Source organism: Trichosurus vulpecula, chromosome 6, assembly GCF_011100635.1.
Source record: "Trichosurus vulpecula isolate mTriVul1 chromosome 6, mTriVul1.pri, whole genome shotgun sequence".
Taxonomy (NCBI): domain Eukaryota; kingdom Metazoa; phylum Chordata; class Mammalia; order Diprotodontia; family Phalangeridae; genus Trichosurus; species Trichosurus vulpecula.
The window spans coordinates 231,604,868-231,617,321 of NC_050578.1; positions in this window are offsets into that span (position 1 = coordinate 231,604,868).

Here is a 12,454-nt window from a genome sequence, read left to right on the forward strand (position 1 = left end):
TAAGAGGAGGAAGGAAGTGCCTAGGACTGAATCCCTCATCAACCACAAGTGTCCAGTTCAATTCATTTTGAGACTGTGCCTGCCCATTGAAGGCCGAAATCAAGCCAAGCACTGGAAATTAAAAGGATGCTCATTAGTTGGGGATGGGTGAACAAATTAAGGTAAAATGATGAAGCAGAATGTTCTTGTGATATGATAAAAGAAAAATATGACCAACTCAGAAAAATGTGGGCAGACTTATAGAAACTGACACTGAGTCACAAAAAGAGAACCAATAGAATAATTTAGGTGATGATCTCATTATCAATAAAACAATCAGTAATCATTTGTTAAGCATCAGTGGGACAGGCATTATACTTGGTTCTAGAAGTACAGAGACCAAAATGAAACTGACCCTGCCTTAAAAGAGCTCACAGTCTATCTGGAGAGACAATCAGGACATATATAAGTAAAATATATGAAAGAAATAGCAAACAACCTTGAAATAATCAGAAACCCGAATAACAAGTCACTAATCTAAAATTTGTGAAGACGAGGTGAAATTTATATATTCTTCCACTTAGTAGAGAGGTGATGGATTATAGATATGGCTTGAATCATATATGATCAGATATGGGTAACATGTTTGTTTTTCTTAATCATATTCTATCTATCTATCTATCTAGCTAGCTAGCTAGCTGTCTGTCTGTCTGTCTGTCTGCCTGTCTACCTACCTCCCCATCTAGCTATCTTTTAATTTATCTACCTCTTTAAATATCTTTATGGAGTGTTCAATTTGGTGTCTGGAAGTACTGAATTCAAATCTCGACTAGGATACTTACTGCCTGTGTGGCTCTTACTTCCCCTCTCCAAAATGAGGATCACAATCACTGGAACCACAAAGCACTCAAATGAGGCTCAAATAAGATAACACTTGTAAAAAAGCTTACAAATTGTAAATTGTTTTACAATTTTACTCTGCTTATTTGTTCTTCATACTTGAAGAGGACCAATGATATCACAATGTTGAGGTCCAGGTACAGTGTGTTTGACAGTGGATGATCAGTCCAGTACAAGCTTAAAAGGCTCTACCACAGGTCAGGCACAAATAGTCCATTTGAACATTTACGATGGAGATGTCCCTAAATTTGCACATCTCATGTCCATTGTGCTACTGCAATTCTGTTTTTTTATTTTTATTTTTTGGAGGGAGGAAGGCAGGGCAATTGGGGTTAAGTGACTTGCCCAAGGTCACACAGCTAGTAAGCGTGTCAAGTGTCTGAGCCTAGATTTGAACTCAGGTCCTCCTTACTCCAGGGCTGGTGACCTACTCATTGCACCACCTAGCTGCCCCATGCAATTCTATTTTGCTCACGGAGTACAGCACCTTCTTTGATGAGGGCTTGCCATGTTGGATGGTCCTGTGCCAGCATTTCTGGTATATAGATACAATTCTTTAGAGAGACCTTGAGAGTGTCCTTATACTACTTCTTTTGACCTCCGTGTGAGTCTTTGTCTTGTGTGAGTTCTCCATAATATAATCTTTTAGGTAGATATACTGTGCTTGTAACAGTGAGAATGAGGATGATGCTTTAGCTTGGAGAGAGCAGGGCACAAGATGGGATGGAGAGAACTCTACTAGGTTTAATGACTTCTCAGATTCCCTTCAAATGCTAACAAAAACTAGCATTCATTTTACATATGAGGAAACTGAGGCAAACAGGGTTAAATGACTTGTCCAGAATGGTAAGTATCTGAGCTAGTAAGCTGGTAAGTATCTGAGGCCAGATTTGAACTCAGGTCTTCCTGACTTAGGGCCCAGTGCTCTGTCCACTGAGCCACCTAGCTGCCCAGTTCTAGCACTTTATCAATCTGCTGTGCCAATGTCAATTGTAACTCTGTGACTACAGAAGGATCATAAAATCCATTGCGGACTAGGTAAAATCCACCTCCTAGTTGTTGACATAAAACTACCTAATTTCTCAATAACTTAAGCTTGATTACTACTCAGGGAGTAAATGAATTTGGTCACACAAAGATTTAGGCTCAAAATAGCTACCAGCCCTACACTGATTTTTATCCCCTGTTTAAAGAAGGCAATGCCACACTGTCAATAATAAACGGAAACGTTTTCAGTGAGCGTTATCCTGAACTTTACTCCTCTCATCCTGCTGTCCACACCCCTCCCCTCCACCACATATCTTTACCATTACAGAGATCATAATGTATGTACCCCTTGGTTGGAGAAGTTTCAAAGAATTTCAGAGATGGTAAGGGGAGTAATATCTTAGGGTTGCCTTTAAACAAAAGGCCCAGAAAGCCATTTGTCAGTCCATTAATGTTTCCTGACTCCTTGGTCAATTTTACTGCCAGAATTTTGAAAGTCTGGAGCACACACAGCAGCTGAACTTAGCCCTAAGTGCCCGTCCCTTTTCAAATGTACTGTGTGGAACTCAGCCACTAGCAGCTGTAGACATTTGACCCAACCTTCCCAGGTTTCTATGAAGAAAACTCATCTAAAATCTGTCTTGCTAATGGTATACCACATAAGTCAAAGTACCTAAACCCTGCTACACTAAAAAAATGTAGAGTCCCCCTTCTTGGAGCTCCTAAAGCTAGAAGATAATTGTTAAATACATAGGAGCTGGGGCATGGGTGGATCCATAGCAAAGACTGACTCCAGTTTCTTGACTGAAGCTCTAATCCTCTTGAGTACACATGGTGTTTCTCTTGGCTAACACACCAGGGAAAGGATTTAGAGTTTATTGATGCTATTATTGTAAAAAGCTGTAATCTAAATGGAGTTAAAGGTTGGGATTCTAATCTCTGTCTTGTGAACTTTTTATATCCTGACTTTGCCTTGTAACATCTCTATTTCTTTTTGGCTTTGTGGAATGGAAAGTATGACATGACACTAAGAAAAGATTCAGCTAAAGCTGTGGGGTCAAGAAAACACAAAACCTGGATTAATTGGAGTTTAAGTAATGGAGTATTGTATATAGTTTAATTTTCTGAGCAACTGAAGGTTTATTAGAAAAAAAAATTTGTTTCCACTCTTGATAATCTTTCCAAAATCTCCAATCTGCTTCCATTAATTACTGAGGACTTTTGAGTAACTTGATATCTAAACATCAGTTCTCATTAGAGCTGTAACTAGAGTAATTAGGACCTCTCATCAGGGCACTAAAATTAAGAGGATGCTAGAGATTTGAGAGTTAATCAGGTATATTGAATAGGGAGGGTGCTGGACATGACGTTCTGGATTCAAATCTTGCCCCAGATTCTATCTATGCTCTGGGTAAATAAATTAATCTCAACAGAAATGTTCTTCAGTTTCTTCATCTGTGAAATAATGGATTGACAGTTTCTCAGGTCCCTTTCAACTCTATTATCCTATGTTAGTATTGGCATTCCTTTGGAAGGTAAAAGTCAGTTAGGCAAAACCATTAGCAAGAATAATTAAAATAGGAAGCTACCAATGAAGGTTTTATTTGACTCCTTGGCCCAGTCCCACTCTGCTGCAATCCTGGCCCCTCAATGGCAATAGAAGTCATGCTTCTTAGTGGAAACATTGCAGTATGCTAAGGTGTTTCTTGCCATGGGTCATGTTTTTTACTGCATTTTTCTAAAAGTGGATTTGTGAGAGTATTTTATGTAACTTTTCCTGTGTTACAAAATCACTAATTATTGCTCACTATTCACAACTGTCAACGGAACTCTAGATGTTGTAGGAGATTAATTCGAATGGATATAGAAGCCTTGATATCACCTGGAAGCCGTCTTTATAATCCCAGCTTAAATAGCACCTCTCACAGGAATTTTGGATTCTGTTTGTGGGCCAGAGAATTTGGAGACTGATAATTAACTACCTTTTTTTGAAGGAGTCTTATGGGAAGCATTGAGAGAGAATTGTTATTTCTAAGAAGACTGACAGGTCTTTGGACAAGAGTCTGTCAGAGATTTGGATAGCTAACTATCATCTTTGAGAGACTCTGACATTATGTGGCTGAGCCATTTGTTGTAAAGACATTCCGTCAAGACATGTTGAGGAGAAATCTTGAGGGAAACTGAGAGACTTTAAGCCTGAGGCAAACTCAATTGCCCTATGTCTCTGAGGAGAGATGAATTGTTGGACTATCCTTTCCATATTTTGGAGAAGCCAGCTGTTGCCGGTGTAGGTGAGAGACTATAGTTGAAAGCTGTCTTGTCCCTTCCCTTCTAGAGCGCAGATGTGACTCTGGCTGTAACCTTTCTCAATCCTATAAGTTATGTAAATATTTACTTATGTTTTTGTATTGTTGGCTCATATCAATAGTTATATGGATATTAGGCATATTTCCAAAAAGGAAGAATTACAAGACCCATTTGTACAAAAATATTTACAGCAGTACTTTTTGTTGTAGCAAAGAAAACACATATGTGAGTTGTCTATCAACTGGAAAAAGGCTAAAGGAATTATGGCATATGAATGTGCCATAAAAATGACAAAAGGAATAAATGTAGAGAAACCTGAGAAGAGCTGTATGAACTGATGCATAGAGAAATAAGAACCAAGAGTTTACACAGTGACTACAGCAATGCAAAGGAAAACAAATTTTAAAGATTTAAGAACTCTGATCATTGGAATGACTAATCCCAGAGAGATGATGGCCTAGAGGTTCAGACTGAGGCATACATTTTCATACATGGCCAATACATGAGTTTGTATTACTTGAATATGCTTATTCATTACAGGAGGCAGATTTTTATTTCTGGGGATGGGGAAAGAGAAGAAGTAATTATAATGTTTAAAAAAGAAAGCAAAGTGTGTCAATGAAATATCTAAAAACGGATAGAAGAGACCAGAAAGCTTTAAAGGAAGACGCAGATAAGCAGAGAAGATTTAGAAATACTGTGTTAAATTTAATACTTTGTTTTTAAAATTTTTAATTTTTTTTCCAAATTACATTTAATAACAATTTGTAAGATTCATTTTTAAAAATTTTGAGTTCCAAATTCCTTCCTTCCCTCCTTTCTCCCACCTCAAGAAGGCAAGCAAAACACATGAAAAACATATTCCCACATTAGCTATGTTGCAGAGGAAAACTCAGACAAAAAAAACAAACAAGCAAGAAAAATAAAGTTAAAAAATATGCTTCAATCTGCATTTATATTCTGTCAGTTCTTCCTCTGGAGGTATATAACATTTTGCATTATAAGTACTTTGGTTGGTAAATACTTTAAAAAAAATACTGTATTCAATAGAGACCCACTGTTTCATATGCCATTCTCCTTTTCCTGTAGTGATCCTGTTTGTTGATGTTTAATAAGTTCATAAAATTAAAGAAAAGAAAATGTAAACAATTCCATCAACAGTAAAATTAACATTTGTTAATTTTACTATGAGTTCAGGGGTTGAGAGTGAGGGAAGGAGACGGCTTATGACAAGTTTTTCACGTATATATACATAGCTTTTATGCAATGGGGTAGAGTTGTTATTCAGTTTTTTTTTCAGTTATGTGTGGCTATTCATGATTCCACTTGGGGCTTTCTTGGCAAAGATACTGGAGTAGGTTGCCATTTCCTTCTCCAGCTCCTTTTACAGATGAGGAAACTGAGGCAAACAGAATTAAGTGACTTGCCCAGGGTCACACAGCTAGGAAGTGTCTGAGACCAGATTTTGACTCAGGAAGAATCATCTTCCTGACTGCAGGCCTGGCACACTGTGCCACCTAGCTGCCCCCTGGAGTAAAGACTCACGTCTAATTAATGAAAGAAATTGTACATTTTAATTACTTTTCTGAGATAATTTTCATTCATACCTACTAGATTGTCACTGAGCCTGGGGAAAGGGTAATAGCATGCTGAAAGAGAGGGGTTGGGAGTGATGTTCCTGAGAACACCTGGAAGTATTGTTAATAGCTTTCATCACATCTACCCACCCCTCACTTCATGTTTGGCTAAGTTAATGAAATGTGAGTTAGCACAAGTCTGCTACGCTATTATGAATCCATGGTATCAGCTTTTCATAGTTTTCAAAATTCAACAGATTTATTAGATCTGTATCACTAATATAGACCACAATTCTTCCATGTCTTAGTGGAAAATTTTACAAAGGCTTAAAAAAATTCAGCACATAGGGGCCAACCTTCAGATAATCAATCCTTCCATTTCTCCAGTTTATCTAAAATGGTTCTCAGATAACAGAACTAGTCTGTTACTGGGCCTCTACATAAAGCTCTCTAGCTTGGTAGGACTTTTCTTTCAGAGCTTGCATTCCATAGAGATAGCCTTTGATAACCCAGAGACACATCCACAATGAGCAGGAGTTTAGTGGAGGATCAGTTTAGCATAAAATGAAAGAATTTTAGAGCTAGAAAGGACTTGTCCGCTGTCACATCCTATAACTCCACATACATACCTTCACTCAAACCATTCCATTTACTAACTTGTTGGTATCAACTTGCGCATAACCTTTATCTTTTAAAAGCATATCCATCTCTCAAAATAAATCAGTCTCAGATACATGTCCTCTATGAAATTTTCATTGATCCCTCCAGTCCCCCATCTAGCTCCCAGAAGTGATATATCCTTCTTTGGATCTCTCATAGTAATTCTTATGTCTTCTATGCACCTGTCACTGTTGTACTGTGGTTATTTGTGTGCATATGTTGTCTCCCCCACTGGACTATACAATTCTATTTTTTTACTCTTTTTTCCCCTGAAATGTATTTTCTTTTTTCTATTAATTAATTTATTTTTAGTTTTCAACCTTCACTTCTACAAGATTTTGAATTCCAGATTTTCCACTCATCTCTCCCCTGCCCCAACCCCCAGACAGCATACATTCTGATTACTCTTTCCCCCAGTCTGCCCTCCCTTCCCCCCTTCTCTTATCCCCTTCCCTTCTATTTTCCTGTAGAGCAAGATGGATTTCTATACCACACTGCCTGTGTATCTTATTTCCCAGTTGCATGTAATAACAAATTTTAACAGTTGTTTTTAAAATTTTGAGTTCCACAATCTCTCTCTTCCTCCCCACCCACCCTCATTGAGAAGGCAAGCAATCTGATATAGGTTATACATGTGTAGTCATGCAAAACATTTCCATAAGAGTCATGTTGTAAAAGACTAACTTTATTTCCCTCCATACTATCCCATCCCCCATCTATTCAATTTTCTCTTTTGACCCTCTCCTTCCTCAAAAGTCTTTGCTTCTGGTTACCTCCTTCTCCCATTTGCCCTCCTGTCTATCATCCCCCCTCCTTATCCTTCCACCCTAATTTCCTGTAGGGTAAGATAGATTTTCATACCCAATTGAGTGTATATGTTATTCCCTCCTTAAGCCAAATCCAATGAGAGTAAGGTTCACTTATTTGCTCTCACCTCCCTCCTCTTCCCCTCCATTGTAAGAGCTTTTTCTTGCTTCTTTTATGTGAGATAACTTACCCCATTCTACCTCTCCCTTTCTCCATCTCCCAATACATTCCTCTCTCACCCCTTAATTTTATTTTTTAGATATCATCCCTTCATATTCAACCCATACACACAGACGCGCACACACACACACATATGTATATATGTATGTATATATATATATATATATATATATATATATATATATATATATGCATGTGTGTATGCATGTTTGTGTGTGTATCTATATTCCCTCCAACTACTCTAATACCAAGAAAGGTCTCATGAGTTACAAATATCAACTCTCCATGTAGGAATGTAAACAGTTTAAAGTTATTAAGTCCCTTATGATTTTCCTTTCCTGTTTACCTTTTCATGCTGTTCTTGAGTCTTGTATTTGAAAGTCAAAGTTTCTGTTCAGCCTTGGTCTTTTCATCAAGAATGCTTGAAAGTCCTCTATTTCACTGAATGTCCATTTTTTCCCCTGAAGGCTTGTACTCAGTTTTTCTGGACAGGTGATTTTTGGTTTTAATCCTAACTCCTTTGACCTGGGGAATATTATATTCCAAGCCCTCCAATTCCTCAATGTAGAAGCTGCTAAATTTGTGTTATTCTGATTGTGTTTCTACAATACTTGAATTGTGTCTTTCTGGCTGCTTGCAATATTTTCTCCTTGACCTGGGAACTCTGGAATTTTGCTACAATATTCCTAGGAGTTTTCCTTTTGGGATATCTTTCAGAAGGTGATTGGTGGATTCTTTCAATTTCTATTTTCCCCTCTGGTTCTAGAATATCAAAGCAATTTTTCTCCAAAATTTCTTGAAAGATGATGTCCAGGCTCATTAAGTCATCTCTCTTGGATCAATTTTCCAGGCCAGTTGTTTTTCCAATGAAATATTTCACATTGTCTTCTATTTTTCATTCTTTTGGTTTTGTTTTATAACTTCTTAATTTCTCATAAAGTCATTAGCTTCCATTTGCTCCATTCTAATTTGTAAGGAATTAGTTTCTTCAGCAAGCTTCTGGACCTCCTTTTCCTTTTGGCTAATTCTCCTTTTTGAAGCAGTCTTCTTGCTGGCTTTTTGGACCTCTTTTGCCATTTGGGTTAGTCTTTAAAGTGTTATTTTCTTCAGCATTTTTGGGGTGTCCTTTAGCAAGCTGTTGACTCATTTTTCATGATTTTTTTTGCTCACTCTCACTTCTCTTCCCAATTTTTCTCTACTTCTCTTACTTGAATTTCAAAATCCTTTTTGAGCTCTTCCATGGCCCGTGACTGATTCATATTTTTCTTAGAGGTTTTGGATGTAGGAGCTTTGATTTTGTTGTTTTCTTCTGGTTGTATGTTTTGATCTTCCTTATCACCAAAGTAAGATTTTAGAGTCTGATGTTTTCCCCTCTGTTTGCCCATTTTCCTGGCTAATTGCTTGACTTTTTTAGCTCTTTGTTAAGGTAGGACTATGATTCCAGAGTGAAGAGTGCACTGTCCCAAGCTTCGAGGGTTTTGCACAGCTGTTTTCAGAGATATTTCTAGGGATCTGTACATTTTTAATTCTTCCAACATTTCATGATCAAAGAAGAGTTGTTTACTCTTCTCCTGGCTTGTGTTCTGGTCTGTGAGTGATGACAAGCACTCTTTTCTGCCTTGGAACTATGAGGAGGATTCCCTTTCCACCACCTCTGCCCTGCCAGTATTCCTCCTTGCCCCAATACCACTGCCCAGGACTGCAACCCAGATCCAAGCAAGGGCAAAGCAAGAGAATCCTGCCTCAAGACCAGCAAAGAGATCCCTGTAATCCCACTCTGATCAGTGCTTCATCGCCACACCATCTGTAGGCCAAGAGCTCCAGAAGCAGCTGCTGCCACTGCTGCCCCCACCACTGCACTGCCTCTGCTCTCACCCTGGGACTAGGACTAGATGGTGCTCCTCTCATGCAGGTCCAACATACCTTTCCTGCTGACCTTCTAAGTTGTCTTTGGTGTTTTTGGGTTGAGAAGTCTGGAAGCCACCACAACTGTCAGTGATTCCATCCCCTGAGGCCTGCTCTGGCCCGTCTGTGCCAGCACTGCCCACACTGGACTATGCTCCTCTCCCAGCCTGGTGCAACAGATCTTTCCTGTCAACCTTCCAGGTTGTCTTGGGCTGGAAATTTGTTTCACTCTGTCATTTTGTGGATTCAGCTGTTCTGGAATTTCTTTAGAGTCATTTTTTACAGGTATTTGGAGGGGTTTGGGAGAGAGCTCAAGCAAGTCCTTGCTTTTACTCTGCCATCTTGGCTCTGCCCCGATACAATTCTTGATGACAGAGGTGAGGTGTCATTCAGCATTTAGCACCTCAAAATATATATGGTAGGACCCTCAAAAATCTGGATACTAATAATTACTTTGAATGATTGCTGAAGCAACTAATCTGATTCCTTCTCTTACAGAGGAGAAAAATGAGAATTTAAGTGACTTCCTCAATGTCACATGAAGAGTTAATAGTAGAGTAGCAATAGAACCCAGGGCACCTAATTAATTAGGAAAGGAAAAAGAAATATAAATCCTGTTTGGCATTTAAAACCCTTCACAGCCTGACCTCATGCTTCCTGTTTCAGCCTTCTTATTCCCATACTCCTTGCTCTTCCCCAAACTCAGTATTGCACCTTCCATCGCCATGTCTTGGCATAAGCTGTCCTTCATGCCTATAACTCATTCCCTCATTTGCTTTCTTCATTACTCAGTTCAAGCTCTACCTCCCCCTTTCCTGATTTTCCAATGATTCCCCCTACCACATCACCTCATAATTTATTTTGTGTAGATTTTGTACACACTTATATTTGTAGATTATGTTTTCCCCAATAGACTGTGAGTTCCTTGAGAGCAGGGACTATTTTTTTTGCCTTTCTATCCTTGGCATTTAGTACAGTGTCCAGCATATAATAGGAGTATGATAAATGTTTATCAACTGACCGGGTTTGTTTTATTTCTTATACCCAGTACATAGTACAGTTCATGGTACAAAGTAGGTGTTTATAGCATGATTGTTTTCATAGGGAATCTCTTGAGACTTGTCAAAGCTGATAACTGAGTTTTCCTCTTGGCATTTTCCAGAGGCACAGAGGCAGAAGGAACCTAGAAAGCATTGTTAAGTACAATTGAATTGGGGACTTAAAAAGAGATGATCTTAGGGACACAGATGGTTATATTTTCATCACTATTGAAAATTAGAAACTGGGAATTCGAAAGAAAAATGTGGGTTTGGGAAATTAGCAATGGTTAGAGTGTCGTCTGAGAATAGTATGCAGATTTGAGAACTATTACTTAAAAGGCACAAATGATGGGCATTAGGCAAGGGATGGAGTGTACCAAATGAGGACCCATTAAAAACATTTGTCCAGAGTTTTGAAAATTTGATCAAGGGAGATTTAAACTGAAAAGGCAGGGGAAGAGAACAATGAGAGACAGAATATAAGAGTGAATAGATTGTTGGACTTGGAGTAAGGACACTCAGTCTGAATCTGGCTTAGACTAGATTATCATGAGCAACTTATACGACCTTTCAAACCTTCTTCCCTAAGATGAGAACAAAAATATGTGCACTATTAACCTCCTAGGCCGGTGATGAATATTCTCTGCAAACCTTAAAGTGCTACATAATGTTATGATTATTAATTAATCACCAGCAGGCATATATTAAGTGCCTACTATGTGCCAGGGATGGCGCATAGTGCTAGGGATCTAAATACAAAGAATGAAACAACTCCTATCAGGTTATGATATGATATGTCATGATCATTATTATTATTTGACATCCTGGGATTAAAGAAAGTAGCAGGGACAATATTGGAAGAAGAGTGACATAAGATGGGACCATTAGTCCACACAAAGAGCACTAGAAATAAAAATCCTGGCCTCATCTGCCATATTCAAAGTATGGCTCCTAAAGAAGGTGAATTAGAACTTCTAATGCAAGTGTTCTCATCTTTTTTTGTGTGTGACAGAACACCCCTTTGGCAGTCTCGTGAAGTCCATGGACACCTTTTCAGAATGTTTTTAAATAATTGAAGGAAATGCTAAATTTCAGTGAAAGATTAGTGAAATAAAGATGTATTTTTTTTCCTATCCAAATTCATGGACCTTGTTAAATTCAAGAGGGCAAATTTGCCCTCCTAGGTATCACTGAGATGTGGTGGGACATACTTAGTGTTGAAATTGATTCAGTAGAATGAGGATAAACAAAAGGAGCATCAGATCAGTATTGTATATCAAGATACATGAGTAAATGAGGAACTTGATGGGGTAAACACGGTGAAGAGCATTTGGTAGAGGAGCAATGAATTAAGAAACAGAAGCAAGGCAGACACACTGTGGCAGAAAGAAAAATCAGAAAAAAATTTAGGGAAATGAATTACAAGTTTGGCCTGGAGGCCTGTGTGCTGTGATGAGGGACCTTTATCTGGATATCTGTTGGAGTTCTCTCTCTGGATAGAGCCTAAAAGTAGAGAAATTAGTAACTTGCCTTAATGATACTTTTATCCTTCAAAAGGTGTATTTGAGACAAGGGGAAATACAGTTGTGGGTCCAACTCTCATCAACAGGGAGGATCCACATCCTAAAACAGAAATGACGGGAATCTTGGGGGCAAGTGACCACTTCATCATAGAGTTCAGAGGAGTAAAGGAAATCCTGGCACTATCTGACACGCATTCCAGATTTGGTGAGAGCAGATTTCATTAGCTTCAGAAAAAGATTGGTAGAATCCAATGGCCTAATATTCTACAGAACATTCTATAGTGATGCTGGATAAATGAGGCATTATTATACCTAGAATGATAATATATAGCATTTACTTAAAAATATTTGGTTGAATTGAACATATAAAGAATACCTTGTCTTAAAGCTAAACTTAACAGTCATATACTTTGCCTTCTAGCCTTCCACAAATATATATATATATGTATATATATATATGACAACTTAAAGATTTACCAATATTTCCCCCAAATATTAAATTTCTATTTTTAGACTCCTATATTTACCACTCAACATTTAGTTCATTATATCATGGACTTAAATGAAGTTAAATTAGGCTTTGAGGCAT